Below are 19,514 nucleotides of genomic sequence, written 5' to 3'. Positions count from 1 at the left end.
CAACAACTAGAAGATGCCTCCGCACTTTCTAATTGCACATTGTTACTAGAATAGACATCGAAAGTGTCATAATTGTCAGACCCGTTGGAAATGTCCATCGTCATCCCGAGTTCAAATAAACTTAATAAAGGGGGGTGTTAAACATGGCATAGCTGATTGTATGATATGCATTTTGTATATATGTAACTGATGTACGTAATTCGCTCTCTTGTGTCCCTCGAGGTCTAGAAAACTCACGTTGAGGGGCGTGAGACCACAGTTGGCCAATTGGGACTATTTTTGCTTGCAATAAACCCTAGCATTGGGAATTTGAACGCCGTGTCTGGCGCATCTTTTCGTGTATGGTCATTGCCTTGTTTCCATATCGCGAGGGATCCCTACGGGCCCCTTTCAATAATGCATGACTCTGTTCTTGCTCTGCTTCCATCACCCTCCTAAGAAGGAAGCCCGAGGAATCAGTGACTGGATTTGAAGGTACTTTTCTTTCTCACCTGAAATCGCCATGGCTATAATGCATGACTCTGTTCTTGCTCTCCTTCCATCACCATCCTAAGAAGGAAGCCTGAGGTCTCAGTGACTGGATTTGAAGGTTCTGTTCTTTCTCACCTCAAATCGCCATGTTGGCTATAATGTATGACTCTGTTCTTGCTCTCCTTCGATCACCATGGTTAGACTCAATGGTTCTCTGCATTCTCTCTTCCTGTTTCTGGGGGAGAAATCAATACCTCCCTTCCTTCTCACCTCCTGCCCCAGTGGGTAGAATTGATGGCACATTTTATACCCTCATCTTGTTCCCATGGGTAGAATCATTGGTTAAACTAACATTCCCCGCTCGTGTCCTTGGTTACAATTAAAGGCTCCCTTGATTAGGTCCTCTTGGTTATGTTGCTAGAATCAATGTCACCCATCCTTCTCTCCTCATTTACCAATGGGTAGAATCAAAGGCTTATTTCATCCTCTCCACCTGTCTCCATGGTTACTCCCTTCACTCTCTCCTCCTGTCTCCATGGTGAAAACTGATGGCCCCGTCCCTTCTCCCCCCATTTCTTTAGCTAGAATAAAAGAACCAACCACAGACTTTATTTCCACCCCCTGTCTCCATTGCTAAATGTGAACGTTCCATGTAGTGTCTTCAATCGCCAAGCCGACATTTAGATGCTCATCGCACTCTCTCAACCTGTCTCGTTGCCTGCTCTCATTTACTTTAGGCAATTTCTTCTCCTCTCAACCTTCATTATTTGCTCTTGCCCTCATGCCCAGATGCAAACATCCCCGTTAAGGTATCCCTCCTTCCCAATGGCTCACTTGCATCTTTCATGGCACATCTAAAACTTGATTCCAGTTTTCCCTTCCATCTCGCATTGTGTCTTCTTTTTTTAACTGAGTTGCGCAACATCCAGGCCAACCACACTGGGGAATTCATTATCATTTAGAGAGAGATTCGTTGAACAATGCCTCAAGGTAGCAAGCCATTAGTCCCAACAATTGTGAGCATCATTTGATAAAGTGGGCCTTTGAAGTCAAAGAAGAGGGCTGCTTAGCGAATTTGAGAGGTAAGAATTGATAGTTTGAGGAAGTATTTTCCTATTATAAGATTTAACCAAATATTAAATTCAAGATGCGTGGATTGCATCTTTCCAAGATCAGGGATTTGCATACGAGTAAGCAGTGGGCATCAAACAGAAACAGAATTGTATGTCCTTCAACACATGCGCACATGTAAAGTTCCTTCCTAGTCTGTACCACAAGACAACGCACTAACTTCTGAAGGAGGCCTGCTGAATTGAACAGCTTTTGATATTTTGAAGAAAAAACAAAATCATGATATTTAAGAGACACCCCTCCTTGTTATCCTTCCCTCTCTGTACCAGCTATGCATTGCAACCAGGGGAAGAAGGGGTTTTTGTGCTCAGAAAATAATGATAGATAGACAGACAGACAGACAGCTGGAGAGATAAATGGAGAGATAAGATGGGGATACTTAGATAGCAATGTCTAAACACTTTTCATATATTTATCTGTTATAATCCAGTAATCTATAATCAAAGAATGCTGTTTGAAAACTCAAATCAAATAGTTCCCAAATTCCAGAAAAGCATAAAACAAGTGCTTCATGCCTGTGGCATATTGGCTCCTGCACCTGGTGCAGGGTACAGGGCTGGACAGGTACTGCATTGTGATCCCAGGAGGACAGAAGCATATGCAAGAAATTGTTGCAATGAACACTCGGATTGGTCGAGAACAGTTAGACCCTTCTTTCCAGGGTCAGCTATGACCCTCCCAAGAAAAGCAGAATCAATCTTTAGTAGATGCAGAGTCTTCCCTCTTCCCATTTCTTAGAATTTAGGAAAACAGGATAATAGCAAAATATGTACCTAATCCTGAAAATAGGTTTATAGGAAAAGAAGTGGACATTCAGATTTTTCGATTCTATTTGAGGACCTGAAATGAGAACATTCCGAATTTTGAGTTATTTATATAAAGGGCATTGCAGCAAAGTGAAATCTAAATGGAACTGATGAGTGAATAGACTCATTTTCGAACAAAAGATGAATGAGGGAGTCTACTCCTAGCAACAGCCAATAGTATCAGAGCAAACTGTAGACAGCCCTTCATTGGATAATAGGTTGGGAAGTTCATGCAGGATTGGAAAACAACATGTTGTTGCATTTGTTTTTCCAATTTCCATGTACATAAAAGGATTCTGAACTTGAATACTGTTGTAAAACCTTTGATCCTGAAATTGTTTCCCAAGAAGAATTGAGAAACAATTTGCATATTCATAGGTGCATAGTCTTTGTGACGGATAGGCGGGGGCCAAATACGTTTTGAGCAATTCTGTACTGCATGTATGCCTAATTGCAATATGGTGATCTGTTAATGTCAATCCCCTTCAATCCAACAGAGACACGGCTTCAGGCAGAACCACGTTGATGATCTTGGGCTCGCAATGAACTCTGTCCTCCTTTTAACTCTCTTAAACTATTGTTGATTAAGAAGTATAGGAATCCCAGAGAGGTTGTTGAAATAGCTTTGCAGTCCTGCCGGGAAAGGGTTGAGGATGCCTGGTCATCTGTGCAATTTGAGATCCCAAGCAACATATCTCGGCCTAAATCAGCTAGGAGACTACACGTTGCTTGTGTAAGTTACGGAACAGGCTCTTTGGCCACCGATGCAGCCGGGGGTGGCAAGAATATTCTAGCGTTCCCTTTGGGCTGAACACCTCAGCGCTGCAGGAACCTAGAGGCTTGGGTATCATTTATGCCGCTTCTTGCCAGCTGAATGCACAAACCTGGCAGGAGCCTCTATAGGTGATTTCGCTGGTACAGAAATCAGTCTGCTTGGTTAAGCCTGAAATTCAGATGGCCTCTTCCAAAGGAAAGGATGAAGCAATCCTGGGATGTCACAGCAGGCAATGTCAGCAGCTCTGAGACTTATGGGACACAGGTAGCAGCTATGTGTGGTACCTTACTATCCTATGCCATTCGCATAGCATGTTTCTGGGCCTGCGTTTCTCGTACCCTGCTGCAGTGCGCCAGCGATTTGAAATTATGATGGGAGAGCCCAGCCAAGAATCCGGTCAACACATCAGGATCAATCCTAACTGTGCATGTTATATTGTCAGTCTCCCTTTTAGCATACTGACACTCATTGACTGCTTGGAACTCAAGCAGCAAATCTTTTGTCAGGCATTTACCGCCCAGCCCTTCATATACAGGATTCCAACAGCCATGAGAGGGAAGGTTGTATGCCTGGGCCACCACAGCTGCTAACCACAGAAGAGCACCAGGATAGAACTCCCAAGGGAGGTCACAAAATGATGTTCCAATACTCGATCCTGGCGGCTGCCGGAGCATCAACAGACAGGAGAGCTGACCCCTCCCCTCCCGGTGGAATAATAGAATCCTGGGAGCTAGTCAGAATTCAGGGCTTCCAGGCAATAATCTCTGGCGTAGCTCTGTCTGGATCTCAATGGCTGTCAGGTTTCCATGTGCGAGGCCGGGTGCTGCATGTCCCTCCTCACACTCCCTGCTGCTGTTCTCCTCATTACTTCTCCTACTCAGCTCTTCTCGCTGCAGTCCTTTCCACTCCCCTCCAAGCCACCTCCCTCCCTTAACTGTGTACCCACGCCTCTCCATGTACACGGCAGAGGCCTCCACCCTCCCACGATTGCCGCGGTCCATTGACCTAGAAAGTGCAATGCTGGCTCCAGGTGGCTGAGCGTCTGTTGCTTGGCGGCCATTCAGGATTTTTTCTTTTTTTGTCTTTCCCTTCTTCAACACAAGCCCCCATAGCACCCAGAGTTTCAGCCAGGTACTAATAGTTTTATGCCTGCAGCTGCTGGGCAATCCCGGCTCTTATAAGCCCTCACCCCTCCTTAAGTCGGACTTCCGGGTTCATAAGAGTCCGTATTGGCTACAGCTGCGGGCAATCATTCTTAATTATTATCTGCTGTGCAAGAGCACACAACATGTTTGTCCTCTTAAAGGGTGTCTAGTCAAAGGATCGAAAAAAAAGGGTCGACAGGACAAACGATCGACACCAAAGGGTAGACAGGACAAAGGATTGAATTTTTTTTTTTTAATTATATATTTTTTTTAGGTTTTCGTTTTGGAAAAAAGTGCTTTTTAGCAAAAAAAGGGAGTTGAAGGGGGATCCCCCGAAAAAAAAAAATATGTGAAAAAAAAAAATCGATCCTTTGTCCTGTCGACCCTTTCACTGTCAATCCTTTGACTGGCAACCCTCTTAAAGCACACCACGCCCACTTGACTCATTCCATGTTCATTTAGTTGTCTCACGCACAACACCTTGTTATGTAACTTCACTCACAAAATAACCATGGCTGTCATAAAAACAAAGTCCTGTTGTTCTGTACTTTGAATAAGAGGAGCACAGCCTTAACATTGTTAATAAACTCCTGGCTTAGGAACATATTATTATTTGACTCAGGTAAATCATCTCTCCTTTTTCCCCATCCCTTATCACTTCCCTCTTGTTTTCCTCCACGCACTCAGATATGCTCTTTGGCACCAACAGTTCTGTCAGCTGGCTTCACAAACCCAGTTCTCCTCTTTGTCATGGGGAGTATTTCTTACAAACTAAGATGGCGAAAGCCCCCACACTAGTAGGGCCTGCTTGAGCGCATCCCAGGTCAATCACACAACCACACACCAACCATGTTTAGCAGCAGATATACTCTGGTCTACATACTTTCCTTGCAGTAAAGTCTTGTTTGAAAAACCGGCTGCACATACCTGATGCTTTCTCCCGCTTACCAATAAGTAAGCGCAGTTATGAAGCTTGCCTCACAGCTAATGCAGCCATAATCCCTCCTCATCACCACATAGGGTTTTGTCTGCTGGCTAATTCCCCCTCTCCCATCATCACCTTTTCTCCAACCCTTTGACTTTCTATCCACAGGCCAAGGTCTGACAACACCCTGTGAGGGTCACAATATGCCACTTCTCGGGCCAGGCCAGGGGCTGTAAAACCACAATGGTGGTGATGGGCGCAGGATAAATACAGGATAACATAACGACCCATCACTAGGAAACCAGCCAAGTTATGTTGCTTTCCCTAGATCAATCAGTTTCTTATGAATGCTCTTCATTTCTCCCATTGCTTATGTTGATGGCTAATTTAAATCTGTCATGCTGCAGCCATGCTTAGATTTGATGGTTCTTTTTAGTCTCTCGCCTTGTCTCCTCCAGTTTCTCCTTGCTTTTCACAATGGCTAGATGAAATGGTCCCCTCCCATCTTTATTCTTGGTCTGCAAAGCTAGATTTCATGGCGACTCTGGATCTCATCTCCTTCCTCAAACCTAGATTGATTGTTAATTAAGTATATCCTGGAATCCTTGCGTTATGCTTCCATTGGTAGGGTGGAAGGTTCACGTCAGCTTCAGTGACTGTCTCAATGGCTACATTTACTTGTTCCTTTTAGCCCCTTTTCTTCTCTCTTTCTATCTCCCTTTGTTTTTCTCAGTGACTAGTTTAAATCGTTCACTCCCACATTTTCTCTTGGTCTACATGATCTAGAGTTCATGTTTCCTCTCTATCTCGTCTCCTTTCGCCAACGCTAGATTCCTTGCTGGATTGTAGGATTTCATGTGTCCATGGCCAGGATGGAAGGCTTACTTCTGCTCCACTAACTGTCTCCATGGCTAGATCTCATGGGCCCTTTGAGTTGCCTGTTTTATCTCCCTTGCTAAATGTGTTGGTTATCCTTAGTCACTCATAGATGCAATGTTTCCTTTCATTCTCTCCAAGGCTATATTTATAGTTTCCATAAGCTCTCTGTGGTGTCTCGAAGGCGCCAACATCCCCGAAATGATGCACCCCATTTCTGAAAGGTTACACAGACAAGTGTCAAATTCTTCCATGGTTGATTTGGAAAAGGGAAGCTAGAAAGAAGTAAGAGGAAGAGGGCAAAAAGAGTAATGAAGGCAGCGCCAATTTCTCCCACCATGCAGTTCCAGCAAACCTATGGGATGGGAGTATCTGCTTCTTTTCCTCCTCCCGCCTGAGAATAGCTTAGTTAGAAGTGAATAGGAAAAGTGAACACTATCAGCACAGTGATGGGAAAAGAGCTTTGGCTTTGACTCACCAGAGCACCTGTGCAAGACACAAGGGTTTCAGGTAGTTCAGCAGACTGTTCCATGTCATTTCATCAGCAGAATTTTCAAAGCCTGGCATTTGAACGTGGAAATGTTCATCAAATCTTTTTTTCTTTTGGGCGGGTGTTCCCCCCCAAACCCTCCTTCCACCACCTATTTTACTTATTCCCTAACCCCCCAAACCATTATCTGCCCTTTCCCACCCCCCTAAAAAATTCGATGAACATTAGTGCACGTTGAAGTGGCAGGCTTTGAAAAATCTGGCGATGAACGGACGTCGTACGGAACAGTGAGTGTCTAGTGATTGAGACGAAGAAAAACCGCAGAGGATTTGGGCCTATCTGGATGTCAATAATATCACCATCCTGATGTGATGTTCTGTGCTCCAATCATCATCCATCTAGGTAGGGTTTCCTGGTCTTCCTTTGCTGTGTTTGACCATATCTAGGTTGGAGCCGACACATAACCCATCAGACTTGAGAGTGTGAAGGACACAATCTTTGTTTAATTTAGGGTGACTTCATCTAGAGCTGAGTATCCAGACCTGTAATCGATGGCAGAATGGAAAGAGAGTCTTCTCTCTGTGGTCCTCGTTTACATCTTCCCTTATGCTGCAGTGTCTGCGGAATCCCTTGTTGAAACCTCCACTGCTTAGGGGGTTCCATCACCTCGAGTCCCTTGTAGCCTCTGGAGAATGCATGCAAAGGGCTGGAGAAACAGAGACAGGATTGAGCAATTGGGGTACTTTGAAGGCATGGCATGAAAAATGGCCAGATGAGACTGTCCAGGATATCAGGGGTTGATGAGGAACCCTGAACCTCAACAGATACTCATAGTATTCCATGGCTAGAGGCATGCCTAAAGTTCTCTTGTTCCCTCCTACACCCCTCATTTCTAGATTGAGTGTGTCCCGCTAGCCCTTTGACTGTCTGCATGGCTATATTCATTGGGTCCCTTGAATTTCTACTCCCTTCTTTGTGGCTAAATTCACTAGTCCTCCACGTTCATTATTATTACATTTTTAAATAGATCTGAAATTCCCTTCAGCGTAACCGCATGTCCCCGGGCATAGTTTCCCACACATCATTGACATCATTCATTTTGTAACAAATAAAGCTTTCTTTTTTTTTCATATTACACGTCAGTACAAATTGCTCCTGTAAAATTAAGTACATAAAATAAAAAATAAAATCAGCTCAATCAAACCCCCTCGTAGCCAAATAATTGATCATTTTGAACACTAGTCATAAAGTACACAACATACCCTACTACCAATCATTTTAGTCTATGTCATTTTGCGGGGGCCAAACTTGGATTAGACCCCCTACCCCCCTGAGTTTCTCCACCTCTGCTTCTGCTACCATCCTTAGCTCATCAATGCCCTCCAAAATCACAATCACACTTTTCACCAAAGCCAGCGCAAGCGCGAGCTGAGACTTATTGAGGAGTCTGAGCCAGGCATCTGCTGATATGACGGCCGCTGTTGACTGAACAAAAGGACCCAATGAAAGAAGCCTTTTGCCCATTAGCTTTTGGCAATCCATTGCTAGATGCTTTAGTGCCTCTAATTAATTCCCACACCATCTACAGATTCTCAATTCCAGAGGAATCCCCCACTTGGGCCCCAGTAGTTCAAGTGTTGGGAGACAATTGAGCCTAAACTTTAGGTACCAATTTCGCAATTTAGGTCAGGGGAACTTTTTCAGATATAATCGAGGTTCCCATGATGGTGGGAACACTGCCTCACATCTCTTGTACCTTTTCAATTCACTTATGTGACTCAGGTCCGCAATGTTATCCCATCTTTTTAACCTTGACCTTAGTATGGAATCTGAAACAGGACCCCCAAGTTCTGACTCATCAATGAACTTCACACACTTCAAAAATAAATGTAGACAGGAAAGGATCAGATCCTTTTTTTCCATCAAGGCATTTAAATAGTAATCTATCTGGGGAAGTTGTGCTTTTTTAAACTTGAAGTATAGTGTGAGACACCGCTTCATCAATTGCGCCCACCAGGACATCAGCCCCAGCTCGAGTCTGATCAGGCTAACTGGGACCGGGGTTGGCAGCCAAGAGCTCTCTTCAGGATCCTACCTTCCATAGTGTCATAGAATTTTCTATTTTCTAAAGATTTCTGGCTGGCTTAGGCTTCCAGTTATCTTCAAATCTGGATTTCCTTGCTTCCATCCTCGCATCCATTGAACTAGATTACTTGATGCACGTGATTTTGGGCCTGATTTTGAGTGTGGCGTATTGTAAAATTCACCAGTTTGCACTACACTGGCTTTACACCGGAATCCATCTGTGTAAAGCTTGCATACAATGTGCTGGTCCTGAAAGGGAATTCGCACTAGTGAATTATCTACCAGCTTTCTGCCTTTGAACTACCAGTATGAAGGAAGTCTAGCGCACACTTAAAATAAGGCAGTTTCTTCTGGTGGAAAACCGGCAGATTTTCCAATCTGCCACACTCCAAATCAGGCGCTCTGAGGGTCAAACAGAAACACTTTTTTACTTAGGGCCTCATTAGGACCCTGGCGGAGAGGGTGTTACGCCAGCGTAGTGCATGGCGTACCTCTCCGCCATACTACGAGTTCCCGTAGCGCCATGGCGGCCTTTTCCGCCTGGTTTTACCAGGCGGAGAAAACCATGGCGCTACGGGACCTCGTTGTTAATTACGCCACCGTATTTTACGGTGGCGTAATTAACTCCTTCCCCACTCCCATTATACCCTATGGGGCAAAAATGGGAATGGGGAAGGGCAGAATGGGGATTGGGGATTTACCGCTCCGCCGAGGTCGGAATGGGGCGGTAAATCCGCCAACCCCCATGGCGCTATCGGCGGCTTTCCGCCATGCTTCGCGGTGCATTTAGCACCGCGAAGTCCGCCTGGGTCCTAGTATCAAACAGTAGGCTTGTCGGTTCTGGCGTCAGGTGCCTTGCTAGTAATGGACACATGGCGTATTGCTTGGTGGGGATGTGGCATTCAAACAGTACGTAGTCGAAGGGGAAATAGAGTGCAGGACAACTACTCAGACCATTAAGGAGGTATGATTGGTGGTAGGTGAGTAAGTGCAGATGGAGTGGAATCATGGGGGAGGATTAAAATTGAGGTTGAGCTTGCATGCTGATTCAAATGAATAACTACTAGTGACATATTTAATGTAAGTAGGAAGGGAGTTGTAGTGGAGGGTGCACGGACAGAGGGGGTGCAAAGGGTGGGCGAGAGAAAGACAGGTTTAGGATGGTACGAAATGTAGCATTTGTGGAGCAGATGGAAGATGAAAGATGGCAGGTTGGGCACCCGGTGGGCAAGGACATGAATACATTCAAAGATGAGAAGAAATTGTTTATCGCCAGGCTGGTTTTGCATGAATATCCTGCAAGAATGAAGGCAGTGGGGAGAGGTGTGGAGGAGCAGGATAGAGTGTACGAGCTTCATGTGGCAAAGTTAAGAACTTGTCAACGATAGCAAGAGGTAGCAGGGGAGGCTTGAACGGCAGTCAAGGCAACTGGCAACCAGGGTGGATATAAGAGTTTTGACAGAATGATAATGGAGGAGGGAGAGGATTGTCCCAATGGTAAGAAGATTGATTCTGGTGGCAGTGGGTGTGGAGGTAATAACATGCTGGATGTTACGATCGCTTTCAAAGAGGATTCCAAGGTTGTGTGCTCTCAGGCCGGAGTGAGGAGGTAAGGGGAAAGGTCGCAAGGGCTGATGGAGGACAAGCTCAGAGATAGATGGCATTGTTTTATAAAAAGCTGAGCAAAGACTGCAAAACGCCATCTCGTGATGGACCGTGGAGAGGCAGTTCCAGATCAGGGATATGGCAGGGATGAAGGCAGAGAAGCTGAGGATTTAGTTGTAGTATGCAAAGAGGTGGCAGGAGATCCTGAAGGAGGTGATACGTTTGCCAAGGGAGAAGGTGTAGAGCATGAAAAGCAGCAGTTCGAGGACTCTGCTTGGAGGGGCAATTACCGAGCTACGGTATGATCAAAGGTGCCTTCGTTCCAGGAAATAGAGCAGGCGTGGTCAGACAGGTAGGAGGCAATCCAGGTGAGAGCAATGTACTGGATTCCAAGGTTAAAGAAGGTTTGTAAAAGAGAAGGGTGATCGTCTGAGTCAAAGGCAGCAGGTAGGTCTAGGTCAGGAGAATGAGGATGAAGAAGCCGTTTGTGTGCTGATAGGAGCAAGTCAATGATGTGGTTAAATGGCATTTCAGCGGAGGGACCTCTGCAGAATCCAGATTGGAAAGGGTCGCAGAGATCATACATTTCAAGGTATGTAGTAATCCTGTTGAAGTCCACTCGCTTCAGGATTTTGGAAATGTTGGGCAGGAGAGAGACAAGATGTAGTTGACAGGAAATTGGAGGTGCACAGAGGGAGTTTTGGAAACAGGTAGTGCTGTGGGTCCCCGGAAGCATCCAAGAAATATTCTCATAGAAAAGGGTTCTACCAGAGCCCATCAGAGGTCGGCAGTCGTGGGAATGGGAGCCAGTTCAGAAGGTGAAATTAGGTGAAAAGTTGAAAAAGAGCATGGACTTGGGTTAGTGAAGATGGGGTAGGAAAAAGGAATGGGAAGAATGAGGGTTATCTAAGGTGTCAACAATCAAAGAGATTTTTGTGACTAGTTATTGTGGCTCCTGTGGCCACATGTCTCCGTGAGAGGGTTCCATCACTTATTGTAACTCCTTTCTCATTTCTGGAAGCCATTTCTCGGTCCAGGTGTTCATTACTCGCGTCTTATCTTACCCAGTCTCTCTTCTGGGGCTAACTCCTCTGCATCTTGAGCTCTTAATTCACCTGTTGCTGAAGTACTTTTCTCCAGTCTATGGATGTGCTCTTTGAATCCCTCTCAATCTCCATGAATGCATCATCTTTGCCACTTTAAGTTGTACTGCCATTCCAACCTCACTTCAGTTTCTCAAAATCTAATGCACTCTCCTCCCAACTCTGCAGAGAATGTCGAACTTCCCGGAGCAGAGCAGCACCCCAACTGGGGAGGACGATCCTGTGCAAGTGTTGAGCTGATTATTACTGACTGAGTGAAGGGCACAGCCATGCAGACTTATGACAACAAAAGATGCCCAGGGTCCCAGCTCACATGCAAAACACCCTGAACAATTGACCCTTCACAAGTTCACTGCGTTCACCATCGCAAAAAGCTGCCGAAATGGGATTGATACAGCACCGCTCTACAAAAATGGGCACAGATCCAGCGGTACAGAATCGACAACATGGCCATCACACTGCACCCACCGCATTGGCCATGAATAGCAGTCATTGCATAATTGCTCGACAGCACTCAACAAACCTGCGGACAAAGAACCTTCATCCTTCGCATCCATCAGATGCTGCTTGAGTGGAGAGAGCGCAGATATTTATGGGAGTTGTAGTTATTGGGGTAAAGGGCCAATAAAGCATTATCACTTGTGTATTTGTGCATTTTAAGTGTTTGCAGTTGTCAGGCTCTCAGTGCTGCCATCTCTTACTTCTTCAGGGAGCAGCACTGGCACTGCTCCACTAGTATTTTAGGAGCTGCAGACAGGTTTGCATTTATTAAGCTTCTTGCATTGCTTAAACAACTCACAGCGGGGGACAAGGGGTGGGGTGTTCATCTCTCCACACCCGAGATATGCAGAGCTGCCCTTGGGCCGCACCTCTAGTCTTTTTTGAAGCACATCTGCTGGCTCTGAAGGCAGAATTCCCTCTGAACTGGTTCCCCAAAGGGGCATTTTGAGGTTCAGAGGCAGTGAGCATGGGGGACCAAAGGTGTTCACCTTGCCGTAAATATTTTGCATTGCGCCTCTTAGCGACGTAGTCCAATACCCGTTTTCATATTGCACCCAGAAAAGTATGATGCCAGTTTCCCAATGCCTCCAGAAATGTATACTACTTGTTCCATGTTGCCATACCACTTTAACTGGGGCAATGCAGATCATTGCCACGCCAGTTTTTGTTTTGCGTCCATAAAATTGTAATGCCAGTTTCACATTTCATCATGAAAACTGCAATACTATGTTTCTCATTCTCGTGCCAGTTTCAACATGTTCATGTCACTGTCATATTATTTCACGTTAATAGTTTACATTTTACACCTAACCACCACTGGAGAAATGTCAGAGCTTGATGTGGGTAAATGCCATTTCAGCGGAGGGACCGCTGCAGAATCCAGATTGGAAGGTTGGTGCATTGGGGCCTCACCAGCTGCATCCAGGCCTCAGTCTGCATTAGGAAAAGGGTACAATTAAGAGGATAGGAAAGATGGGATAGTTGGCAAAGACAAATGGAAGGGAAGATGAAGTGATGCCATTTGTAGGTATTAGTGCTGTTATGTGGACCACTAAATTTATGATGAGGAAAAGATGGGTTATTGTAATGTGTATGGAATTCATTGCAATGTGTTTCAAGGGAGATTTGGAGCATAGGAGAGTTAATACAGTATGTCATATTTGTATTGACCCAGCCTGGTACATATTGCCATGGCACTTTCAATATGAGTCCTGTGAAATCCCTATGCCGGTCTCAAATTAACCAGTTAAGAACCTAACATCATGCCAGTCTCTCCACTGGCCCTGGAATATGATCATGTCACTTTCATCCACATTGCCTACAGAAAGTGTGCATGCCCATTACAACACTGGCATTGCCATGTTAATTTTATATTACCCCAGTTAAGATCCTGTCATGGCAATTTATTTTTTTTATTACTGATATGTTTTACATAGCCTTTTCATGCTTCATACACATGGCAATTTCTTAATTTCTTCAAAACTGCCCTGAGGAAGACTGCGCCGATTGCCAAACAGTTGGCTCCTCGCCGAAACGTGTATCTGTATCCCCAACCACTAAATTAGGGGCACACTTTAATAACTATGATGTTTACATACACGTAGGCAGACCCACAGATGGTTACTTTGAGTACCACCTCCCATAGAGGCATCATTTCTTGATGTGCTTAGTCACACCGCTGTGGATTCTAAAATGTGCATACATTCATCAAATCGCTTACGAGTTACAATCTCTTCTCCAAAACTGGACATGGAATTGGTATGTTTCAGCTTATTCATTGTACTTACTTTTTTATCTTCATAATCAAGTGTATTGTTTCTTTATTCTTGTTCTAAAATCTTTCCCCTACTTTCGTTTATTCAATGTCTGAATGAATTGAAGGCCATGTCCTACTCCCTTGTACCTCTTGGATTGCTTGTCTAATGTCTTCATGTGATGTACCACTTTTTAAGTGTCTTTGATATCTTACCCACACTTTAGAATGTTCACAAATAATAATAAAATAGTGGAATTTAAATTACATCTCTGCCTCGAGATTATACGTGAATGTATTTCTGAGTTTAAGGATGCTAGACGGGATATCCGTGGCCATACAGGTCGCTTATCTAAATACATATGTATTGAGAATTGAATCATTCCAGTGACAGTGTGGACTTCATATTTACCTTTTAGTTGCATTCACATTGCCTACAGAGGGTGTGCATGCCCATTACCACACTGGCATGCCAGTTCAATATCGCCATGTTAGTTTCCTATTACCCCAGTTAAGCACCTGACATGGCAATTTCTTTTTTTTTATTAGTGATATGTTTTATAAGTAACCTTTACATGCTTCATACACATGGCACCTTCTCAATTTCGCCCACACGTTCTGTTCTTGTTTCACACTGTGCTCAGAAGATTGCCATGCTTGTTTCAGTATTGTGATGCCAGTTTCAACAACATCGTTGCAGTTTCATATTGCCCCAGTTTAGCACATACTGTCGTGGCACTTTTTACATTGCCTCCAGAAAAAACATCATGTCCGTTTCTATGTGCCATTGCAATTTCTTTGTGCTGCAGTTAAGCATTTGTTGTGATGCCAGTTTCTACACCATTGCCATGAAAGCCAGATGAACTCCAGAAAACTGCCATGCAAGTTTCAAAATGTGTTACCCCTGTCTAAACATTGTCATGCCAGTTTCACCATTGCAACGCCGGTCTAACATTGCCTGAGTTAAGCAGAAATTGTTATCAGCCTTGTTTTATTACCTCAGAAAACTGAACTTCGAGTTTCAACATTACTAATGTGGTTTTAAATTGCGCAAGGCCAGGCACACGCCCACACCTACATGGCAGCTGCTGCCATGCAACACCCAGGCACCTCCATACAAAGGCCAAGTAGGGCCATTATAGGATCAGCACAGTCTTCCTCCATACCCACATTCTACCATATTCCCAAGTTACCCCTAAACCTCACTTCATACAGTGGCATTGCAACCCACACCATATGATACATGGTGCCTTCATATGCTCAGGAGAGGTGGTGTACTGTTTGGCTCGGCGTGACGTGTGGGTGGTGGGGGGATTACCTTCCAGGTGGGTACGCATAACTCCACACCTCCATAAGCCAAGCATTCCAGGGGCAGAGGACGCCACTCCAGAGCGGCTGCATAGTCGGGGATGGGCCCTTGTTTCACTTACCTCCACCAATGGCACCCCCACGAGGCAGAGCCCCTGCAGAGAAGCGTGGGGCAGCCCCTTTCTGGGCTTGAATGCTAAATACTTGTGCAAGGGGATAGCAATACCATACAGAGCTGTTCTATGGCGATTGCTAGCCACGTGCAGCATCATTATAAATGAAAGAGGCACACAGAAAAGACACAGTAAGGGGCATTCCATGGCCTTCTCCACATCTGCCACTTTCTGGATGATTCCCCGTGGCCCGAAGAAACATTGCTCAGAATCTCTGAACCCACGTGTGCGCTTGGGGTTCCCATATTCTCTGGTTTCTAAAGGACCAGCCTCTCCATTCTCTCTTTTCTTTCTTTCCATCCTCTTGTCCTCACTCCTTCATTTAACCTTCTATGTTTCAGATTATATTGAAGGGAGGGGGGGGGGCAATTATTGTTTTTTTATGTATAGTACTTCTTAAAGATATGATGTATGAACTGTAATGTATTCTGATATATATATATATATATATATATATATATATATATATATATATATATATATATATATATATATATATATATTTGTATTATGGTAAATTGAATAAACTAGTTTATAAAGAGAATAAAAAAGGATGAGCCTGATGGAGTGCATGTGTGTGTACCACACATAAACAAACACAGATGGACATGCACAGAAAGTGTTAAAAAAAGACACAGACTACCAGGCTTGGCACGTGTATTAAGGAAGGTAGTCTGGGTGAGTGCCAGTTCTGTGTGTTGGGCCCTAACATCCATTTTGAGGGGTACACTGCTGTAGGCAAGGGCTGTTTTACTTTAGGGGGCAGGTGCTTTAGCATAATTCACATGACCCGAGAAGCACTCATTCAATTGTGAGACTGTTTAGCAGAAGGGATCCTGCAAAGAAATAATCTATTGAATTGCTGTCTAAATTGGTTAGTCCCACGCAGGGCATGTAAGAACCCACACCAGAGGACCAATCACTGAATCCCGGTGAGCACCCTGATATGGTCGCTTACCTAATCCTTCCACGATACATGCTCACCTTTTGGCCATCTGCCAGACCACTAGAGAACACCGTTCCAACTCCCTCAAAGACACCATAATGAATACTGCAATCTAACCGGCACGCTGGCAGCCCTGTGACGTACAATTAATCTATATAGGCTTCTTCCTGTGGGGCCCTCCCGCTGAACAGTGGCCCAATAGCGAGAGCATGACCTGGCGTCCACGTCGTGCTTTAATAAATAAACCTAATAATAATAACAACAACAGGCTTCCTCATGGCTCATGAACTCCTGCACCAAGCTTAAGCGATAATTGTTCCACTTCTGCGCTTAAACACGCTATGGGCCTGATTCACAGAAGCATTGTATAATGGCGCAACCCCGCAGGAAAAGGCTCTGTGAATCAGGCCCTATGTGTAGACCACCTAAGCCACTTGCACGCATCTTTTTAACACCTCCCCCAACAGACTTCGGACAGCAGAACTCTACACCTCTACAACCAACTTGCAGGCCACAGCCTCTGCCATAGCATCTACAACCTGCAGAGTTACACAAGGCTCATCCCTCTCACCACTGCCCTTCAACGTCTGCATGACCCCTCTCATCCATCTCATCAAAAGACGTGGTCTCACTTGCTACAACTACACAGTTGACACACAAAGCATCTAAAAAAGCAACACCAGTAGAGCACAGGACCCAGCCCGTGTGAACTGCCTCTCAGAAATTAACCAATGGAGATGACCCAACAGCCTTAAACCCAACCTGGACAGAACAGTAATCATGATCACACCCAGCGACCCGTAAAACCGACACTACTTTCCATGGCCTACCGAAATGGGAAATCAACCGAAACCTTCCAATGTGGTTAAAAGCCTCAAAATATTAATGGACAATGATTTAACACTCAAACTGCAAATCAACACAGTAGTAAAGAACTGCTTCTTCCACTTAAACACAATCAAGCAGGTACTACCTTTCTTCACCTCCTCATATAAAACACTCGCCGTCACCTCCCTCATCATGCCAAGAATAAAGCATCTATCTCGAAATGCCGGTCTACCTTACCAAAAAACTGTAACAAATACAGGACGCAGCAGCAAGACTACTCCTCAGACTCACTAACGGAGAACACATCGCAGCTGCACTGAGAACCCTGCACTGGCTACCAGTCAAAAAAAGAATCTTCTTCAAAACACTCTGCATAACCCACAGAGCAATCCACTCCCACGCAGCAGGATTCATGTAGGGAAATATCTCCATCTACAAACCGAACACTAAGGTCCAGCAACAACACTCACCTTGAACCAAATTAATACTCAAAGCGCATATTGCAGCTCGGCAAACCTGGAGTGTGCACTCCCGATGGAAATACGAACAACTGAAGATCACCTACAATTCTGAAAATTGCTAAGAACATGGCTCTTTAACCCACTGAGCTGAACAGGAAACACTGTTGAAGAGAAACACCCAAAACCTAATGAACCAAAAACCTGGATACCCCACTAAAGAAAGCATTTTAAGACAAACCACGATGGAAGACAATTAACCCTGCCAGACCAACATAACCGACGCAAAGAAGGGCACAGACCACTAACATCACTAACTGACCCTACTAAAAACGTTCCGATATCCTGCGTACTCACCCTCAAACACCAAACAAAACACACACATACCTGTACCGCACCAGAAACCTAAAACCACCACAAAATGCACACACTCAGCAACCCCCAACTAAACACAGCACACCACAGAAAATGTAACCAATTACACACAAATCATCCCATGCACACTCACACAACAAACACCACCTAACCCTTCCCAACTAAACTGATTACCCAGCACAGAGGGACTGGTTTTTCATTACTGAAGCTAACAGCAGCACATCAAAGCTCTCTAGCGCTTTGCCTCTCTATTCCACTGACTAGCGCCCTGCCATGCCTTCTTCCTTTTCAGATCCGCCAGAGAGCATCAGGAGACCATAAAAATGTCAGAGGTGCACAGTATAAATCACAATAACATAACATATATATACTTTGGAGACACAATGCTCCCATCTGGACACAAACACCACTTACTCATAACACCTTGACACTCACCTGCATGAGCGGCTCAGGGTACCTCTGAATTGTACACATCACCACAACAGCAAAGATACACCTATATTTCCCTCTCCCCTATTAACCAAATCCCCCATCCATCTCACTTTAAGATCCCTGAATGTACCTGGAGACCAGGTAAATGGCATCCATGCATGGTATAGAGCTGCCATACTCGTTCAGTCGTCAGCAAAAGTAACACTGCCCTTGGAAGTGGTGAACCCAATTACATTTTTCCCACCTTTTCAATCAACTGCTTGTAATAATAATGGCGCAAGTGGGATCTGCCACATATATCCATTACAAAATTGCAAAGTAGGCACCTTAGCCTTTTCAGGTTCTTGCCCACGTTTGAGGAAATGTAAGTTAACACAAGTATCCACTTGGTGGCAGCACATACCCAGAGTTCTTGACTGAGCTGCCAGAAAAATGCGATAGTTATGGTTGGCAAGATTATGTTCCGATGTTAATTCATTAATGGACTTAGCCTATTTCTTTGATGCTACTCAAAGATTTTAGCAAATATTTTAGCACATGCTCAGTAATTCAATACAACTACTCCAGATTTTTCGGCAACTGGTTGTTCACAAGTTTAAATCCCGCCTGGGCTGACTCAGCCTTTCCACCCTTCTGAAAGTTATGTTATTTTAAAGGATATGTATACTGTGCACTATCACCACCGGAGAGGTCCCCTGGCGTTCTGGCAGATCTAAAAGGGAAAGAGGGTGGGGTGGGTTAGTAGGGCTGAGCGGGATAAGAGCAAGAGAGATGTGATGTGCTGGTGGCAGCATCAGTTCGGTTAACATTGTTCTTTGAGCTTAAGTGTGCTTTTCGGTTGGTTTCCGCCATGTGCTGTTGTGCGAGATGATGTGTGGTTTGTTTTGTTGTTGTGGTATAGTGAAGTGTGTGCGGTTTGTTGTGCTTTGAGGAATGGCTGTGTTTGGTTTGAGTATGAGAGGTGTGTGCAGAGGGGTGAGGTTTTTAGTAGGGTTGGTTAATGGCATCACTATCTAGATGCGGCGCGTGCTGATTCTCACAGTTCTATCTAGATGTGACGCATGCTAATCTCCAAAATTCTATCTAGATGTGACGCAAGTTAATCTTCACAATTCTATCTAGATGTGATGCAAGGTTATCTTCACAATTCTATCTAGATGCCAGTCATGCTAATCTCCACAATTCTATCTAGATGTGATGCATGCTATATGTGATGCATGCTAATCTCCAGAATTCTATCTAGATGCAAATCATGCTAATCTCCACAAATCTATCTAGATGTGACACATGCTAATCTTCACGATTCTTTCTAGATGCAAGTCATGCTA

The 19,514-nt window shown here is 44.6% G+C and overlaps 1 protein-coding gene across 1 annotated transcript in view; it reads left to right on the top strand.

The window, feature by feature from the left end:
* Nucleotides 1-13,930, top strand: part of LOC138554754 (uncharacterized) — an 89,047-nt gene extending 75,117 nt beyond the window's left edge. Inside the window, exon 5 of the mRNA XM_069642599.1 lies at nucleotides 11,581-13,930. The gene's annotated coding sequence lies outside the window, so the exon portion shown is untranslated. The remainder of the gene's footprint in view (nucleotides 1-11,580) is intronic.
* Nucleotides 13,931-19,514: the final 5,584 nt, after the last annotated feature.

Source organism: Ambystoma mexicanum, chromosome 1q (genome assembly GCF_040938575.1).
Source record: "Ambystoma mexicanum isolate Mex_15411 chromosome 1q, UKY_AmexF1_1, whole genome shotgun sequence".
NCBI classification, from domain to species: Eukaryota; Metazoa; Chordata; class Amphibia; order Caudata; family Ambystomatidae; genus Ambystoma; species Ambystoma mexicanum.
This window is presented reverse-complemented; position numbering and strand designations above follow the sequence as displayed.